At 36.1% G+C, this 14,627-nt stretch overlaps 1 protein-coding gene across 6 annotated transcripts in view; it reads left to right on the top strand.

The window, feature by feature from the left end:
• The window catches only part of DLC1 (DLC1 Rho GTPase activating protein), a 258,906-nt gene that overhangs the window by 158,391 nt on the left and 85,888 nt on the right, over positions 1-14,627 (top strand). The window lies entirely within an intron of this gene.

The following is a 14,627-nucleotide window of genomic DNA, read 5'->3' as shown; positions in this document are numbered from 1 at the left end:
ATAAATTACCAGCCAACTAGAGAGCTACAATCCACATTTTTATTTTGACTTGTAAATACTCAAAAACTCGTGGCAAACCATAATAGAGAGCTAGAGAAGAAACCAATTTAACTCAGTTTATTTTCCACTTCTCTTATTACCTGTTAGATGAATGCTTCTCTTTCACCCTGCTTGGGTTGTTACTTTTATTTTGTGGCTTTTAGAGGTTTCAAAATGGGTAGCAGAAATGAACCGTGGGTGTGACTGCGAGAGGGATGACTTTGGTTCGTTTGTATACTTACAGTGGGGGTGGTTTATCGCAGGGGGAGGGAAGGAGGGGGGAGAAATGTGAATAATGATAACATCAAGGATGAGATGACCCAGAGGCAGACTGTATGGCTCACTAATGTAAACTGAATTTTTACATCATGCTGCTGCATTTATGTTTTGGAGAAATAAGAGTAGCTAAGTGTATAACAGACATTTGGTTGCACACTGATTCCAAAACTGATTACACTGGGTAATCAGGCAGTGAGTGACCATGGCCTATAAAGAAACACAGGACCAAAAACCTGCTTTGAATTAGACCTGTTCCTAAAAATCTTGTTCTGCCCATTGGTGATTGGATAAATTCTGTGCCTGTTCCCATAGATGACAAAGGACAGTGAGTTACCTAGGTAGAGGAACTCAGCTTCACTGCAGTTTTACAGTGAAACCTCATGGTCATAAGAGATGGAGGCATCACATTTACTTTAGTGCTCAGTCTGTAGTCACAAATATGGCAGTGTCATGAAAGCACTGGTCATTAACCTCTTTCCACAGCAAGCTGAACTGGACACACAGTTCAATTTATCTCTCAAAAGTGTGTTATAAAACTGGACTTCTTTCGTAGCTTAATGACTGCAGGGCATCCAGCAGCAGTCACAACACAGGTCCTGATGTTTGGGCCATTGCTGAAACTCCACTGGAAGGAGCACCAAAAGGAAAGATATTCTGAGTAAAAAGGCATGGATGTTACACAAATCTAAAAAAGGGAAGCTGGTGGGGCCGAATCAGCCTTTGTTTAATCTGTGTGTTGTCTGGTCAGCTGGACATTTGTTTACCCTGACATTCGTTTCCATTCCACCTGCTAGAGATGTTTATGTGAATGCTTTGAAGTAAGCTTTTTAATTTATCATTAAGTTGGTATTTGCATCAACAGACTCTCAACAATACCTCTGGCCTGCGTCCACATAAGACAACTACTACCAACTGTCTTCTGTAAAATTGTTTTCCTCTCATCAGTTGACACTGGAAAGCATATAAGGACATGTAATTTATACTTCTGTATGTGACCTACATATGAAAATATGCAGATTTTATCAGGATATAAAGAGGCCTCGATAAATGTATATATTTAATCTTACGGATGATTATCAAATATTTGGGGGCTAAACAACTGCTAATTATATTTCTTGAGACTCTGTTACATTCCTAGAAACAAGGAATGAACGTGAACCCTTTAGCCTCTTTAGCTGCACTGATAAGGGTCGGCATGTTTTTACTCTACTTGGCAGCTGGTTATGAGCCATCACAGCTTTTATCAATACAAGGCTTAGATGTTAGAGGACCCTTAACAACAGTGACAGTTCCATTTTCCAGGCTGTGCTGGTGATGTAGGCTTTTCAGTCCACTAGTATATTTGGGCTGCTGTCAGTCAGAAAGTCAAAAAATAATCAGGCAATAAGCAGTACAGTGTGTAATTGGAGCAGATATCAGGTTATATTCCAGAAAATACTTCGTGATTAACAGAGATTCAGGAAGAGAAACAAAACAGCAAGTTGTGTTGCTGTTCTGTTTGTTCTTTGGAATATCAGCAATTTAAACTGCTGACTACATAAAAATGGTCAAGAAGGGTCATGACACTGAAATAAGAAATCCTCTTAGATCAGCAATTTGTGTTATCAGGACACGCCTTTTTAAAAGCACATTATTTGCAAAAGAAAGAAGAAAATGTGAAATATGCATTCTTCATCGCATATTCAAGAAAAAGTAAACAAAAAATATTTTCCTTTAAAACAAGCTTCTAGCCTGCACACAGACATAGAAAATCGTGCAATATAATTTAATATAATCATCAAACAGGAAGTATTGTCTACGTCCTATGCTGGGAAGATATGGAAAATGTCTTTTCCACTAGCTACGAATGGCTGGAGAAGAGAAGTCTTTGGAGAGACCTTGTAGCAGCTTTCCACTACCTAAAGGGGACTTTACAAGACTGGAAAGGGACTTTTCACAGGGGCATGTGGTGATAGGGGAAATGGCACAGTAAAGGAATGCAAATGAATATGAATATGAATATGAGTATGAATATGAATATGAATATGAACATGAACTGCCCTCTTGGATCACCTCTGCGTCCTCTCCTACGCTGGCCACTGTGGAGCAGCATCTTCGTGTTGCTTTTAAACCCTAACACCAGGGCTAAATTACTGCCTTTGCCATCTCATCTGGTGGCAGAACAACCCGTGATTCAGCCAGCTGGGGCCAAGCACACTTTTGCTAAATGTGGTATATTATTATAACATATTGTGGTATGTTGTTACTGTTGTATAAATTTGGTCTATCATATAAATATGATATATATTTATAAAATACCTATCCTGAGGAGCAGTGAGTTGCAGCTCAGCATAGTCAGATCATGTTCAAACTACTTTTGATGGCAGCACAGCTCATGGTTTTTTACTTTGTCTTTTCTCCTCTTTCTTAGTTTACATAGACAAAGAAAACCTTGGTGCATGTTTATGGTCGTATCTGGTGATCTTAAAATGTGGAAAATTAATCACTAAATGAATCACTAAACATTTTCAATTTCTGAGACATCAAAAAGACCCAGTAGAGATGGGAAACAATTTGGGGCAATGGAAGGTTCGTAGAATAAGGACAAAGGACAGAATGAAACTTCAATTGCCAGAGTCCCTAAAAGGGCAATATGAAAATTGTAACTTTTCCTGTTACTACCTTCCCAAGAAATAGATATATTTTCTTGGGAATTCCCAGTTTATTCTCCTTACTAATGTCAGACCACATCCTCAGCTTGGAAGGGAACAGCTTTCTGATTTCTTCAGTGGACAAAAGTCCCAGAAGAGACCAGGATTTTATGTACAAGAATGGCAGCAGTGCAGAACAAGCTTCCACAGAGCACAAAGCATCATTCTTAGCTCTGAGATGCACAGATTCTCAAAACATTGTAGACATTTCTCTTAGCGCTTCCACTGTTGTCTGAATTAACATGACCCAATGTAGCATTTATCTGCATTGTACTAAGACCCATTATGTCCACCATATGACATGACTAAATATCCTGGCTTTTTCATTACCACCAGCATTTTTTAGAAAACATGGTCAGCCACTGAGTACAACTGATTACTCATATGCTTCTTTTAAATTAAGGGGGTTTTATGTGATGCAAAAGTTAAACTGTCTTCTGCACTATCTGGTATGAGAGACAAAAAAAAGGGATGTGTAGGTAGTGTGAGTTTGGTGAATTACTGCAAGTTATGCTGGAGTGGCTTAGTCATTGAAAATCTAAGGAAAAACATTACTTATTTGGTATTTTAAAAATAATCTTTCAGCTTTTCTATTTGAAATTGTATTGTTTATTTACCCACTTACCAGTTATCATTTACAATTATATAATTCTTTCTAATTTAAAGTTCACTAAAACTTCCCAATATTTTATTTACCCCAGAAATAAATTTATTTTGTATCTTTAAGCCCACTAAAGCTAGAGTGGGCTTTTACCACCCTTGTTTTTCTTGGTTTCATTTTCTGATAATTGCCAAAGAAATGCAAAATTATTAATTTGCGAAGATCTGTTACAGACCATTCTCATTAATCCTATTTTCTAGTATTTAAATCATTTGGAAAAATTCTGTATGTCCTTGTAAGATATTGCTAAGGATGTAGAGCCACAGAGAGAACTCTGAGGTTATAGAAAAAGTAATTCCATCAAACAATTCATTTCCTTTTAGATTCCTTTTGGAAGACTATCAATCAACCTTTATCTAGTTTTCATGGTTATAGTACAGGCTGTGTTATTTTTGAGTCTACTTATGAAGAAGTTCTTTGCAGGGCCCTTTGAGTAGACCTTTTATTCTTTAACTTATGATGGTTAGCTAGAATTATACCATTATTTAAGTTTTTCTTACTACTGGCCATATCAATCACTATGAGAATCTATGACACATTATCTACTCTTGCTGATGTCTAATTTGTTCTTCATTATCAACATCCCTGTATTTCCACTGGATTTATAATTCTCTTATTACAATGTTTTCTTTTATACTTTCCCTTCAACTCTGATGCCTTAAAACATGCTCGTTTACAGATTGCAAAATCTGTGAGTATATATACTTACTTATTCTTAAACAATTACAAGATACTGCTTATACTTTCAGGCATATATATAGCTATCTACAGCAAGTAAAGGAACTAAAGAAAGGAATTTTTTATCCCTGCAAATTTTTTTAAGCGCCAAGTTAAGGTGAAGTGTTTTGCATTACATTTCAACTGTCCCCAAAATTTATACTCACGCAGAAGAGAAATTACCGCTCTGTTTGCTTTGTTCTGAGATTGAAGAAAGATTTACGGTGTGTGCAGGTGAAATAAGGCCTTAGAAAATGGATATGTTGCAGAACCCAAGATCACTTGATATATAGCTTCAGATATATCACTATTTGCCTCTATCAGCATTTTTAGGAAATTACTGACCCCCAATCTGGACACAATATCCTACAGGTTTAGTGCTTTACTCAGGCTATTATATAAATATTAAAATTAGCCACTTACTATGAGATAGAGCATGATGAAGTAATGACTTTATACATATTTGTAAATAGACTGCAATTTATGAAAAAGAAACAGGAAAAGAGTAAACAACAGTTATTTGATAATAAAAGAAGCTACATAAGGCATATGTTGCATATCCAGTGCAAAACATATTATTTATATATAGAAAAAAATTATTTTGGTTGAATGGTTAAATATCTTTATCATACTAAAGTTTCCTCCCTTTGAGAGTGCTCAAGAGCTTTGCTGTTATCCATGCAATTACTAAACAAACTTGTAGCGTAAGCATGTTTTTTGAGAAAATATCAGTTTCATTCTTGTGGTTTATAATTCCTCACATCTTTCAGACATCAAATACAATCAGAAATAATACATTTTATACACAGCATATGCTTGTCTAATTTTTGAAAATATTGCCACAACAAATTTCCAATAAGATATATAGAGTATTGTATGCCTTTTTCAGCATCGGTGTTTTTATCTTGGAAGGGCTCTAATTCATTTAAGGCAAAGTCCTTCAGTCAAAGTGATCATTCAAAATGGCACTTGGAATTAAATGCATCATTAGGTTCTTATTCCATGTTCTGTTTCTTGATTTCTCACTCTCCATATGAAAATATGGAGAAGTGCCAGAAAGATCATTGCTGCCTGTAGCATGAAAATGGTGTTGTTTATTTTAAGCTGCTGGAATGTCTTGTTTCCAATGCTCTCATGCTTCTAATTTGAAGTCTGATACCAACCGAGTTTGGAGTACTCATAGGGAAAAAAATATGTGCATACTTTGTCACCTTGTGTATTAGTAATGGATATTTTCATATGACAGATCTAAATTGCACTGTTGGGGAACTGGACAACTGAGAAGGTTTTTTATGACTTTCCCATTTTCCTCCATTAATGAATTTTAACAATTTATTTCATGGAGGTCCACCATCATTTCTGTAATCAGGCTACAACAATGGCAGTTTTGTCCAAGTTTACAATAACACAGTATACTAAGCATATTATAAAAGTGGTTGCTACAAAATTCTTGCACATTTTAATTACAGCAGCTGTAGAGGATTATGGAAATACACCTTTTTTTCAGCATTTGCTTTTTCCACAGTCATTGTAGCCAATGGACTGCCGCAATCAGCCAGCAACCCTATGTCCTGTCCTGTGCCTGAGATTTTAGGAATGTGCGTTAGAGGAATTCAGCCCCTGGATACTTTAGCAATTGGGAATTTTTAGAAATAACTGTTGTTTTCTTGGGGACTCCAAAATGATTCTTTAAAACATGAGTCAAGGAGGGAAGGAGCACACACAGAGCAGTCCACAAAACATATCCAAGAGGAACTGAGCAGTCGTGTCCCTGTGCAAACAGAGAATGAGCACCCAAATGTGAAAAATATCACTGTTCCGTAAGGCAGCTGATGGGCAGGAGGAAAAGGAAAAATACAATACACGTGGCAACCACCTGTTAGAAAACAGCTTCATCATTTATACTTTTCAGCATGCAAGGCCTGTATGCAGTACATGTTGTCAGATGGGGATTAAAAATGAGTGAGAAAGATGAAAATTATGGTCTTCTCTCTCCAGGCCCAGTTTCATAATTCATCATTGTGGACATTGTTAAACTCTAGTCTCACACGCTGGATACCACAAGATAAGCAGCATTGTGGCTCTGATAGAAGTCTGTCCTTAGGAGAGACAATCAATAGGAAACCTATTCTTCTCCTGCTCTTTGAACATTCATGTGCACTTCCCAAAAGCAGGGGCTCACAGTCCCTAGACATGGCTCCCCAGACTGTATATTCTTTCAGCACTAAGCAGGCATTTTGCACATCTGAAAGACCACTATATATTTGAAACATTCCTAAAAACTGCTGAAAGCACCGAACTGCTTTGCATCTGATTGTTTGAAAGGAGCCTTGCTCACAAAATATTTCAACTGGTACAGTTCTACTAACATCTGGACATCTTTCTTACGTCAGAGGTGGATGATGAGATCCAGATGCTATGACTTACTGATGTTTTCATTAACTTCTTAGCAGTTTTGTCTTTGTTTTGTTTACCAACTGAAACTTCTTAACTCCAACTCACATATATAAGTGTTACTAGGGAGATCGGGGAGATCATGGAGAAGAGCTGGAAAGGAAGGGGGCAGTCAGAGAAATTAAATTAGTCTTTGGCCTAGATCCAAAATAACTGCTTTCTCTTATTACAATGGTCTGTTCCAGGATATGCTGTCTGTAGGAAGGTCAGCCCCAGATGATAGGAAACATTTTGCTGAACTGCTATTTTCAGTAAAAATGAGATATATGATTTGCTAATTATGTTCTAATTTAAGAGTAAACATGTTAAGCTATGAAGACAACAGGAAATGAGGATGTAAGATAATATGAATGGCAACATCATGAACTTTGCATTTACAATCATGCCTAAACCTAATTGCCATAGAGGGAATATTTATTACTCTGAGGGAATATCATTATTGCAACAGGCACAGGAGAGCTCATAGTTATATTGTAGGCTGCACATTAGGAACTAGCTGAATAATTCTCTTAAGGAAGATGTTGGCAATAAACAGAGTAAAAAAAAAATCCAAACTAAAAAAAAAAAAGAAACCAACAAAAACAAAAAAAACATAAAGCATATCCAAGCAGCTGTATTGTATCTCTGTGGCAATAACTTTTTTAATATTTGCTAATTTTATATGATAGAATTGCATTTACAAGAATTTCAACCCATTCCAAAGCCTAGTTCCTTCAGTTTTTTTCCCCCTGAAAATAGCACTGCAGAACAGCTTTCCTTGCATTGTACATCCCATTAAGAGGTCGAAGCAGATTTTCAAAAACTGACTAAACTTGGATTTTGCATTTTATGTAGCTATGCAGTTAAAATTGTGAAGGGGGGTTATAGAGAGAGAAACACCACAACACATTGATTGACTGACTGATCAATACTCTTATTTGCTAAACGTAGCAACATCCTTAGCATTGTGAAAGAAATTGATAAAAAGAAGGTCCTGTTTTGGAGAGATTATAATCTGTAAAACAACCACTGTCAGTGCTCAGTGGGAGGAGATAAATTCAGAAGCCATATGAGTATATATTATGGTACCCAAAAAAATGCAGCAACCACTCAGACCAGCACAGGCAGAGCACTTATCAATCCACTGAGCTTCCTCCTGCAGTGCCATGTTTAGCAGCTTGCAGGGACCCAGAGGAGGCTGAGGCTCTGCGGAGAAATAGGGGAAAATAAAAATGAGCCAAATTATCCCAGTGCAGGAAGTATCTCCCTGTACTAGAGGTTGCTCATTTGTATCAGTATTTCCAGACTCTGAGAAGGTCAATTAGCAGTACAGTTTATTTTTGGAGTTGTGAATGTGTTTGTCTGAGGGTTCACATATCTGTGTTAATCTTATACAGACGTAGCTAATAAAAATAGTGAGAGAGAAACGTTTAGACAGATTCTACTTCCAAGTGGTAAATTAAACATACCAAAAAGAATGCCCAGCTAGTCAGTTAGTTGGGCAGCAGGAAAACCACAAGAGTAGCCCAAGGGGGTGGTAAGATATGAGAAGCAATTTTCAATGTAATATGTTAAAAAGCTGTGACGAGTTGTGCAAAGATGTTACAAGGTAAGATCTTTTGACTTCACTGTACTTCATTCCCTATCTCTCATGTGATTTAACTTTAGATGCATCTTTGATTTGTCATGTTCTCTTATGTGAGAATAGAATAGAGTCCATCCAGGACTGTAGCTTTTGTATTATACTCTAATATAAATTAAAGTGGCTTATATTTCACAGTTTCTGGCAAGTAGGGATGAGAGTTTGGCACATTTCTCAGAGGGAACTTCCTCAACAGAAACTGGTTGCTGAAAAGGCATAAGGACAAAGGAAAATCTGCATTCTACTTTTCTCTTGTGCTTTCAGTTTTTGAGGTCTCTCTTGTATACTGATACAACTTTATCTGGCAGAGAGATAAGCAGAACCAACACAAGACAGTTCAGCTTTAGATGAATTGTCTTTTTCTCACTGTTGATGCTCCAAAGAGCTCTTAGTCTCTATTCTGTTCAAATTTCACAGTATCCTTTCAGAGTTTCTGCCATGTTACTCTTGCCATCTGATGATGAAGTTCTGTTTTGGCAGCCATCCTGCAGTAACAAAGTACTTGCCATCTGAGCTGAAGGAACAACTGGCCTGCCTTGGTGAGCCATGGACAAGAAGGGGTTTGAGTGTAACCTTACCTGTCACTGTCAGTCACAGCAGAAAATCTCAAGGCATTAAACTGGCTCTAGTCTATAATACTGAGGAAAATGGTGATTGTGTAGACTTTACATATGATTAAATGTACAAGATGTTCTTTTTTGCTTTTAATTCATTCATTAATCTGATCTCCAAGGCAGCTATCTGTGAAATACATAAAAGAAAAGAGTGTGCCTTCGAAAGGCAAAGTAAGCAGTTTACTTCCATCCATGATTTTGCATAACATGTCTTCTTATCTGCACTTGTGCTTTGCAATGTCATTTGCACATCTTTGTAGTCAGTATTCAGAGTTGAGGGGGACAGAGACACGACAGTGAAGTGTTCCCAGAAGGCTGGTGCAAAAGAAGCCTGGCCTCAATCTTGTATTTGCTCTCCATATCTGCTACTTGTCAAGACATCTCTATTTTGCCTTCAATCAGGTACACAGCTTCCTTCTGTGTTGTGTTTCTCTTGATATACTAGCTCTTTACCATGACTACTTCTGTTCATCCTGAACACTTTCATTTATAGATGTGACATGCATCTGCCATGACATTTCTGCTGATAAGTAGTCCAGTAAATATTTCTTTTTGTTTTGTTGAACCTTACACAGAGATGAAATTCAGAGAGCACTGCCATGCACAACCACATACTAAAATGATGAGAAAGCATAAAGTTTTTCTATGCAAATGAAACCAACTTTCCTGACCAGACTAATTAAGAGAGGACTTTTTTTACCCTCAGTTAATTTGTTAAAAAGTGTGTTCAATAATTTGAGGGGGGGATATAAATTTGAGTGATCTTGCTGTAAGAAAGAGAGTTCAGATTAAAATGAAAGTGTGGTAGGTTTCAAAAAGCTAAGAAATCTCAGATAATAATTTTGAAGTCAAGCAGCACGCTTATTTTGTCTCCTACTGCTTTTAACCGATGACACAGTGACAGAATTTCATGTAATAGATCTGAAGAAGAAAAACTCTTACATTTTTCCTAATATGAAAAGGTGTTGCCTAAAAATCTATAATTGTGCAGAACCAAGAGAAACAGGATTCCAATCAGACATATATGTTGATGAATTTGTTTGTTTTTCTGCTGCAAGAATGTGCTGAATGGACATATTTGCAATTCCAGCCTTTAATATGAAAGTGCTGACCATATTCTTTTGCACACCACATATTTTAGAAGCTTAAGAATCTAATGAGGTTTACAGAATTGATAAAATCCTGATATTCAATCTCGTAGGCAGATTTAGAGGGGTTTTTCACAGTTATATCAACAAAGAAAAGAAGGATAATGTTTTCATAATTTTTTTCAATCTAGTAGATATTAGTACATACAGTGTATACATAAATAAATATATGTATGACTCTTGCTATGTTGATTTGGCTTTTGGACTTCTACAACCGGGTGAAGTGAATAAGATGAATTCTCAAGCAAAAATAACCCCATAGTCAGAATTGTTAAGGTGCTTCTTCCTTGCCTTTAGGTCTAATTTCGGGGCCAGTCCAGAGTTCTCCGAGTTGCTGGTCAGTTGTGAGTTCATCTTTTTGCATCTCAAATTGTATGGAATAGCCATACTTCCTTTTCTAAGGCCAAAAAGACTATTATGATCAACAGCTCTAACCTTCTACATTATAAATCCCATAAAATGTCACAAAGTAACATGCGCATATTTGAGAAATCTATGTATTTTGTTTTAACTTAAGAGTTCAGATATCTATCTCCTGAATTTTCATACTCTAGTAATAACTTCTGTAATTTGATTTTGAGTCTTTTGTTCATTGGAAGATGAAATTATCTGTGGTCTGTTAGGACCCTCAAGCAAGCACTCAGATATTTCAAGTGGGAGGGAAAATGACTGTACAAATATTTATCACTGGCATCAGCACAAGTATTATAGAAACATAGATTCCTTGGCTTATTTCCTAGCCATGGCAGTTTTTAAGAGAACTTGAAGCCACTTTTCAGTTTGAGTCTGTTCTTTGAAAGTACTTGATAAAATCTGTTCCATTTCTTATGGGCATATGTTGTCATCTCTAGACTTTAAGGATTTGGTCTGCAACCTGACATAGTAAAATATTACATATGTCCACTTTGTATCATTTCAAAAGAAACCTCCCTCTGTATCTCTTAGAAGTGTAGTAGTACAGTGAAGAATATACACAGTTATGTTCCATGTTATTTTAACCTTACTGAAGCTGACCAGTGTATATCTATGGTATAATCATCTGGAGATTTTTTTCTTCAACTGGATATGAAGAGTTAAAACAGTGGACACTCAGTGAAAGTGAAAAAAATTAGATATTAGATTCAAAATGAAACATCTCAATTTGTTGATCTAATAGTAGATATGGCTAACTTGAATTTAACTTTAAAAGTTTTGTCAGTTACCCATAATAGGCTATTGGATGTGAAACAATAAAATTAAATTATCTTAAATAGAAATACTTTTTCATTTCAGGAAATTTAAATAGCTTATGTCTTCCTAGGAGCAAAGAATTTTGCTGATGTGAAAGGAGCAATAACTTCACTGAGGAAAGAATGTAGTCCAACAGAAGAATATGAGCAAATTGAAGATAGGTATTTTGATGAGATTTCAAAGATCAATAAAAAGATAGTCCACATTTCTCAATCTTTCCAACTACCATGAGAAGTAGAAATAATTCAGCAAACCTAAGTAGAAATGCTTTTAACTTGTAACCTTACACTTTACTGCCATTGCAGCATTTATGAGTGACCATAAAACCTAATTCCTTTCCCAATATCCCACTATCTGAATTCCTATATTGTTCAATCATCCACCAGATCTATGTGTTTAAGAACAGAAATGACAAACTCATCTTTTTATTTTTTCTTGTCAGACTGCAAAAAGCAAAAACAATAGTTAAGAAACTTGGTTTACTTCTTTGATGAGTCCATATTCTTCATCCATGTTTTAATTAGTACTATTTATAATACTTCTTTTGTTCATAAGACATCTTATATTGTAATGTCACTGGGGTTAGTATCTTCAGACAGCCCATTCGAAAGCTGAAACCAGTAGTTTCTGATCCCTGAGCCCGCCACTGCTTTTAATAAGTTCTAGTGAAGCTGTTAGGAATTAAAGGTCATTACAGCTTTGTGTATATTTGGGCTATTTGGCAAAATTAACTTGCCATGGTGGCCTGATGGGTAATGATGAGCACATCTGGTTCCATTTCTTTGGAGCTACTACAGCAAGATGTAATTTCAAACATGAGGCTTCAGTATCTACCACCTGGGGAAATCTTCACAGTGATTTAACTCTTCTATGTCCACTTTAGGATCATTAACTCCGGTTCTTCCTTTGTCTTCAGTGTATCATACCATTTAATTCCCACCATTATAGTGTTCTGACAGGGGCCAGTTCACAATAGTAAGTACAAAATTGTTCATGACAAGGATGGACAACACCATATGTTCATGCAATTCCTGGAACAGGTGCTGAGCACGATCTAACATATTTACATCTCTCCATGCAGTGCTGTAGGTGAAGTTTTGCTTGAGGACAGAGGGTTCATATCAATGAGCAAACCTTACATTTTTTTCTACATATTTTATAATGTTTAATGTGTTGCAAGAAAGAGATAAGAATTAGACAAACAGGAAAATTCATATTTTAAAAATAAGAATATTTAAACAAATTATCTAAATAAAAACATCAGAAACAATGATTGTTGTACATTTTTAAGACAGTTCAGTAAAAATTCCAACTCCAGTATGACAAAATGCATAGCAAAAAAACCCCCACAGATTACTATAGTACAGTTTCGAAGTGCTTAAAAATACATGGAATTACCTGTATTATAAAATGATGTCACATATAAAATACTATTGAAATCTACTGTTCTGTACATCTTATACTTCTTTATTATTTTGTTGTTATTTGTTTTCTGGTCACAGATCTTCAAATTAATGGACTTGAATGGAAATGAGGAGCAACACAGATGTTTGGTTACATGTAGGAGTAAACCAGAATTTCCATTGACATTTTCCTGTATTCTCAAAACAGATAAGGTTAGAATGCACAGCTGCCTTTTTTACCATTAACACTTACTAGAAAGCATGAGAAATAATAAAATATTATTCAGAAGTATAGGAGGAAAATGTAAAAAACAGGAATAGTTTCATGGGACCAAAATTAATTTATAGCAGTTCTTGAAAAACAGATTGCATTTTGTACCCAGCAACTGGTAGCTTTTTATCTTTTGTTTCAATTATTTCTAAATCACCATGAGAGCTGGGGAGTGGGACCGTTCTTCCCCTGTATATTTACCAACACAACTGAAGTGTCCACATGGGTTTCTTCTCTGTCTCTTCCTATTTGTGTGAATGCTGGTGTATAATGAAATTAAACACAAGACCATAACAGGCACTTGGTCTTGAAGCAGAAAGCAAGTAGGGTCATCATCACTCTTACAGAAAATCCCATAAAACTATATTTGACTTCAGATTGTTAGTTACCATCAGCCACCTGACTGCTCCTGAGATGTGGCAGAAAAATGGTGCTTCTAGCTGAAAAGTGTTTTTTGAAGAAAGCTAGAACAACAGAAAACTGATAACTCGTAGAAAAATAGGAAATGGAAATAAAATTCCTACATTGAGACTGAATCTCATCTGCCTGAGACATACTCCCCCATTTGCCTAGTACTTTTCAACAAGTTTCTCATGAAGCATTTGCAACCTCTCCAAAATACTACAGGCTCAGAGGAATTTGTTTGTCATTCTGAAAACACTGCTTCTGACCAGTACAAATAAATCAGTGTACCAGAACTAACTCAAAATGAGAAAAAAAATCACATTTTCCCCCTCCTTCGATGTTTAGTTTGTTTACTAGATGAATTTGTTCTACTTAAAAGCCTAATGCATTACATGAAAGTACTTATTTTATGGATACAGAATAAGCAGTGTTTGGAACTGGTGAATCTGGGTAAGCAGGAAATAAACTTAAACCTTTTCATTAGCAAGATACCAATTTCAATCATATTTGAATTTTCTTCAGCATTAAGAAATTCTTAATATAATTCACAGTTTGACTGAAGTTGGGAGCTCCAAATGATCCAAGATATTGTGTTGGATATTGCAGAGAAGTCCTGATCCAAAATATTTTTTCCTTTTCTCACAATCTCAGTTCAGAGCGTGCTACACACCCTACTGTGGCTGAACTGGTTTTCTCATCAAAGAGAAAATCGTTATTTTAATGGAGTTACAACAAATATTCAGTAGCAAAGTGAGAATAACACTAGAAGAAACCCACAATATATGATAAATTTCTCTTGTTCAGAATCAATACAGAAAGTTCTTTCATGTTGGAAGCCTCATGTATACTTCTGCTGCCACTCCAGAACTCTACATATGTACACAGAAATAACAATTCCAATTTTGAAATGCAGCTGCCCAAGAAAAGACAAAGAAAAATATCTGCACATCTAGCAATTTTGGCCTTCTAAAGCAAACATTGAGACCATCCTTTCCAGAAAAGTGTAACTGCAAATGCCATGCTGCTCATGCAGGACAACAGGATCTTTCCTAATGCTTTCCCTGCAGCATGCGTATGTAGTGATGTCTTCCCATA

The sequence above is a fragment of the Manacus vitellinus genome, unplaced genomic scaffold (genome assembly GCF_001715985.3).
Source record: "Manacus vitellinus isolate BGI_N305 unplaced genomic scaffold, ASM171598v3 scaffold_0_pilon, whole genome shotgun sequence".
Taxonomy (NCBI): domain Eukaryota; kingdom Metazoa; phylum Chordata; class Aves; order Passeriformes; family Pipridae; genus Manacus; species Manacus vitellinus.
This window is presented reverse-complemented; position numbering and strand designations above follow the sequence as displayed.